This window comes from Hippopotamus amphibius, chromosome 7 (assembly GCF_030028045.1).
Source record: "Hippopotamus amphibius kiboko isolate mHipAmp2 chromosome 7, mHipAmp2.hap2, whole genome shotgun sequence".
In the NCBI taxonomy this organism is placed as follows: Eukaryota; Metazoa; Chordata; class Mammalia; order Artiodactyla; family Hippopotamidae; genus Hippopotamus; species Hippopotamus amphibius.
Window position 1 is genome coordinate 123,552,918 of NC_080192.1, and position 6,131 is coordinate 123,559,048.

General features: G+C 37.6%; 1 protein-coding gene across 4 annotated transcripts in view; it reads right to left on the reverse strand.

Annotated features, from left to right (window-relative positions):
* The window catches only part of SPAST (spastin), a 61,850-nt gene that overhangs the window by 55,012 nt on the left and 707 nt on the right, over positions 1–6,131 (reverse strand). The window lies entirely within an intron of this gene.

Here is a 6,131-nt window from a genome sequence, read left to right on the forward strand (position 1 = left end):
TCTATCAAGAGCTTGCATTCATATATGAGTACATACATGCGCACAAAAAATTCATTTCATCTCTTTTGTAGTAAAAAGCTATGATATTAAGTGAGGCTAGGGCTGAGATTTCCATCTGTTTTTTTCTGAACTAAGGGTCACAATTAGCAAAAATATTTTTATATCATTCTTTAGATAATTCTCCTTCTTTCCCAAATCTCAGACTGCTGCAAGGTTTGGCAATGTTCTAAGATAACCTCTAGAGGCTGTAACCTTAAAAGAACTGAAAAATTAATAACAGTAGTTCCCATTTTCTGAGGACCTACTATGCACAGGCACTCAGAATTTTACAAACATTATCTCAGTGTAGTAATAAGTAACTTGCCAAAGATCCTGTAGAGCCAGAATTCAAATGTCAATTTGCATAAGAAGCACTACAATTTAAAAAGGATAAAATTAGACTCTCAAAGCTGAGATAAAGAAAAGCAGCCTCTGACATCCAGGAGCTAGTACCATCAACGAAGCCTTGGGGTAACAAGGAAATGACCTGACATTACAACTATGTCTTGACATCCTACTGAATATAACAATTTCACAGAACATCAACCTTAGACAAGGCCACTCCATGATCGTGACAGATGAAGATAAAAACAAGACCACTCTACAATCATGTCCAAACACAGACAAAACATGAACACTGTCCAAGCCATGAAACACCACACATCCCCCTGCTCAGGCTAATGAGTGCTTTTTAACCAACTGCAGCTTCATTCTCACTCTAGCCTTCCCTCCTTCTGGGTCAGATTTAAGATACTTAATCACAGAATTATCGCCAATTACTGAAAGCATCCAATCCAGAGCAAAACCCTGCTTCCTTAAATCCTTAAAATCACCTATACAAGCCCAAATCTATAAGTTCTTTCCAGCCTTTTCCTGAGATACACCATGATTCCCCATGGTGTGTGTTCTCTTGGTTACAATAAGTAATAAATCCCACTTGTTCAGCCATAGATGTGTGTTCTGCGATAGCTCACTGACAGGCATTGACAAAATCCACTTAAGAACACTTAATTCTCTTCCTCTCTATTGCAGCATAAAATATATGCAAAAGAGCAAAAGATGTGAATAACATGTCCATGCTCTACCTATACAGCCGTAAAACATTTACTAGTCTCAAGAAAATAGTGTATTTTGACATTTTTTTCCTTTCCTCATTACCACAACGAACCACTGAGATGTGAGTGTGCTCAAAGATGTTTTACTCTATAGGATGTCTAGCATGAGCATTTGTTAATAATTCACAAAGCAAGAGAAAAAAAGGCTAGGTCACTTATTAATATCTTCACTGATATTATATAGGTCGAGAGAGAGGAAAACTAGTAGGAAACTAGAGAATCTATACTTTGCCATAATTGAAAAATCCAACTATTATTGGGTAGAGCACAGAGAATAAGATAGTGGAAAAGAGGCAGGAAGGGTTAGGGAAGATCCTTCTTCAATAATTTAATATCCATTTACTGACTATCCCTTAATTGTCATCAGAATGACTAATAATAATCTTAGGAATCTAGTTACCAGGTAAGTTTTATAGGGTTTACCTGTATCCTATATTAGGAAAAATACAAACTGTAATTAAAAAACAGCTAAAAACAGAAAAAAGAATGAAGTTCCTAAAAGTGGCTACCTTTTTCTTTTCTTTTTTTAAATTGTTTAATTTGTTTATTGGCTGTGTTGCGTCTTCGTTGCTGCACATTGGCTTTTCTCTAGTTGCGGCAAGTGGGGGCTACTCTTCGTTGCAGTGCGCAGGCTTCTCACTGCAGTGGCTTTTCTTGTTGTGGAGCATGGGCTCTAGGCACGTGGGCTTCACTAGCTGCGGCACACAGGGCTCAATAGTTGTGGCACATGGGCTTTAGTTGCTCCGTGGCATGTGGGATCTTCCCAGAGCAGGGCTCGAACCTGTGTCCCCTGCATTTGCAGGCGGATTCTTAACCACTGTGCCCTCTAGGAAGTCCCGTGCCTTTTTGTTTCTTTAGTGCAAATGCCACTAAATATTCTTGAAGAGAAATATGAAATGTTTATTGTTTATTTAATAAAAAGTAATGTTATTCTCTGGGAAAAGTATGATATGATCAGAATGTCCATACATCAGAATAATAATTCTTTCCTTGTTCTAATCATTTAAAGCAGAAATGAGGCACAAGAAAACTGTCTGAAATCAATCCTTTCAAAATGATGTCTAGTAGTTTTTAGGAGTAAAAGAAAGTATACCAAATCTGATACTTCTGATTTCTACTCTCTAGCTTCATCTTCTGAAAATAGATGCAGATAAGCAAGTATTCTGTGTGTGTTTTAAATAATGTACAACAATGGATTATATGAAATTATAATATTACATGGTAATTAATTTTCTTTAAAAACCTTCCATTTTAAATATAAATTGACTTGGAATACATAGAAAAGGATTTTATTTAGATAATTTCTATCCTCGATGCCAGATGCTGCAGCCCTATCTTATCCTGAGAAACTGGCTCTCTCTCTTTCATACAATACACTGGGCCCTTACTGTCTGTCAAGTCCTACATACTTGAGGTAACTGAACCACACCTGAAGAACCTGCACCACTGTATTACTCAGGAGATCCCAGGCTTGTCTACCTGCAGAAGCCACACAAAGCATGTTAGGTCATGTTCTCGTTAATCCAAAGAACCACTATTACAACCTCCTCTTCTCCCCCAAGTATTCCAAGGGGCCCTTAGAATTACAAAATAGAGAACCTGCTTAGTATAAAACAAAAAGTATAAAACTAAGAGTCTGTTCACCTAAATTCTATTCCTGGTTCTACTACTGTGGTTCACTCTTTAAATTCCAGTTTCGCCATATATACAACGGATATCACAGGTTATCAATTTTTCAAAGATGTTCAGCAATTAAAGAAAATATCCACAAATGATTTAACTCTTTGGAAAAAAATGAAGGCTATATAATATATATTAAAGTATACACACATTTATTAATCACATAACAAATGTTGTCTTAACGCACCTCACTGGAGAGGAAGTAATTTTTTCTCAAATTAACATCTGGAATGCAGAGTTGTGCAAATTAACTGGAATCCAATAAATGTTTGCTTTAATTAACAAACTTCACATAACCTTACATTAGGTGAACAGAATTTGCTGTGCTATTCTTTCCTACTCAAAATAGCTTGGTTTCAGATAAATTTAGCCCTTCATGAAAGTTCAGTGTCAAAGTTGAGTATGCCATAACAAAGAATAAAATTCAAAATAAACAGTCACCATATAATCCACATTTATATATTACCTTGTTAAAATAAGATTTAATTTGTTAAAATAAGATTTAATTTGGCCTTTATTATTTGAAGGCACCAAACGTGTCAATTAACTAACACCACTAGAGTCCACAATAGCCCACTTCACCTGATGAAATAAAGTGACTTTCAGTATATTTAGAAGCTAAGTCGAGTTGTTAAGGGAAAGGGAGTGCATGACACTACCAGCCCCTTAATGGTTTAGGGGCTAACCACAAAGTTAGGAAACCTTTGAAGACTGCCTATCCAATTCATTTCTATTTGTTCACATATACTTTGATGCAGTAGGAAAGAGAGAGAATGAAATTCTCCTGGAATTAAGTTTGTACTGTCAAAGATGGCTGAGGGGCAAAGAGGCTTCAAATGTGAACTCTTGCAACTACTGAATTAAGGGTAAAGTACAAAATTTTCAAGATGCTAAAGGAAAAATTTGAGATAGAAGAGAACCACAACAATGTAAACTTAGTTTTACTTCACTATTAAAGGAAAATTAATATAACTAATTTGTTTCAGTTTGAACTAATTTACTGTGGCATATAATGCATCAGTTGTAGAACTCAAACTAGAGTCATCATTGCCTGCTCTGATGTCCAAGTTACAAACTAATATATAAATAAAGCAAAATCTTTGAATAGAAACATCATCAGCTGAAATAGAGTGAAATATGTGGCACACAGACTGCTGTAAATATTTACACTTAAATATTTTAAGAGGAATTAAATATAATGGATACAAGCATATATGTGATACCCAAAGATAAATCACCAGCACGAAACCCAAGGTCTGGATTCCACTTTCATCACTTACTCTTTAAATCTAAGTGTAGCATCTTTTTTTTTTTTTTTAACACCTAAGTTTTCCTTGATCTCTTACGCGACCTCCCAACTCCCATCACCTAGTGTTAGCAAAATTTCCTTGTGTTCACTGGCATTCTCTTCCCAAATACAACAACTGATCTACCCTTAAACATATTTCCTCTATTCTAAAACAACTTTTGACCTACATCAGTAAACTTCAGAGGAGTCTATTATAATAAAATAGTGCAATAAAACAGTGCTTCTCTAGGAAAGGATAATGGTATGCTTCTTCACCCTCCCCAGGAGATCTTGAATGTTCCTTAGAGGTGGTAAAGAACAAAGCAGTTAGGACTTCCTAGGTGGCGCAGTGGTTAAGAATTCGCCTGCCAATGCAGGGGACACAGGTTTGATCCCTGCTCCAAGAAGATTCCATATGCCATGGAGCAACTAAACCCGTGTGCCACAACTACTGAGCCTGAGCTTTAGAGCCCATAAGCCACAACTATTGAGCCCATGTGCCGCAACTACTGAAGCCCATGCGCCTAGAGCCCGTGCTCCACAACAAGAAAAGTCATGGCAATGAGGAGCCCATGCACCACAACGAAGAGTAGCCCCCGCTCACCACAACTAGAGAAAGCCCATGTACAGCAACGAAGAAGACCCAACACAGCCAATAAATAAATAAATAAATTTATTAAAAAAAAAAAAGAATGAAGCAGTTAAAAAACAACTTCCCTCCAAAAACACATGGTATTCTTTTCTTAAATGTGCCTCCTTTCTTCAACAGTCTTAACCTCCACTCTGTCCTTACACCCCAAACTCATGAATACCTGCCTCCTTCCTTATATCCTACTTCTCAGTCCAAGGACCCAAAAAGGAAATAAATTTCAACAAAACTGAAACTCTAGAAGAGTTTCTGGAGTTGGTAGTGGAGACACTATAAATAAACTGCAGATTGTTTTTTTAACTAATGGACAATGCAAATGAGTAGTTAGAGGGAAAAGAGGATCTCAGTGTACTGGAGTTAGGGATAAAAGGAGGGATTTTCAAAATGTAAGATTCCTTCTAACTTTATTTATCACCTTCCATAAAAAACTTGTCGTTAGCAATTAGCATAGGTTTGGAATGACCTGCTTTAATCTTTTTGAGCCTCAGTTTGTTCATCTGTGAAATGCTGATACTAACAGTACCTTCACCTCACAGGGTAATTGTGAGGACTAAACAGATAACACATGCAAAACTAAGAGCACACAGTGCTGGCATATAGAAAGACTAAAAACGTTAGCTTAAAAGAAATCTGAAGGATGCAGTACCCTTGCTTTCTTTCAAAAACAGAAATCTTTAAATTTTATTGTAAAATGGTATGTATAAATCAATCCTATTCACTCGATATTTCAATTTAGAAATTTAGAGGTTACTTTGGAATACTCATTTAGATGAGATCAAATCAACCAGGAGCAAAAGTTTTATGCTAAAATAGAACTTTAATGAAAAACACTTAGAAGTCAAAAAAATAGTGCAAATTCAGCTATAATCATATGCAGCTGTTCCTTTCAAAATTAAGTCACCATTTGTTCTTTTTTTCTGACACTACAGTACTCTGCTTTCACTAAAAGGCTATAACAGGGCACAGCTTCTTCGATATCAAAACCTTTTGGAAACCTGGCTGAGAGCAAGCCGCTCAGCGTTCACAGCGTTAGAAAGGATCTGTGTGGTCACTCTAGGACAACTGTCACTGTCACCAGGACGTCTGGGTGTCTCACAGGGACTTGGGTCATGCAGAAGTGTAGGTGTAGGCTAGTGTCTGAAACAAAGTCAACGGCTAGGGTGCCTGAAAGGGGACAGGTTTTTAACTGAGACTCGTAGAGGATGAGGGTCTAACCCCGAGGAAGCGGTCTCGCGCGGCAGATCAATTCCGGGAGTGCACGCCAGCTCCCGCAAGAAAGGGACGCAGGTGTTGCCCTCCCTCGACGACCCCACAGCTTTCTTCCCGGCGCCACTGCCCCCTCCCCCCAGCCACCCCCCAG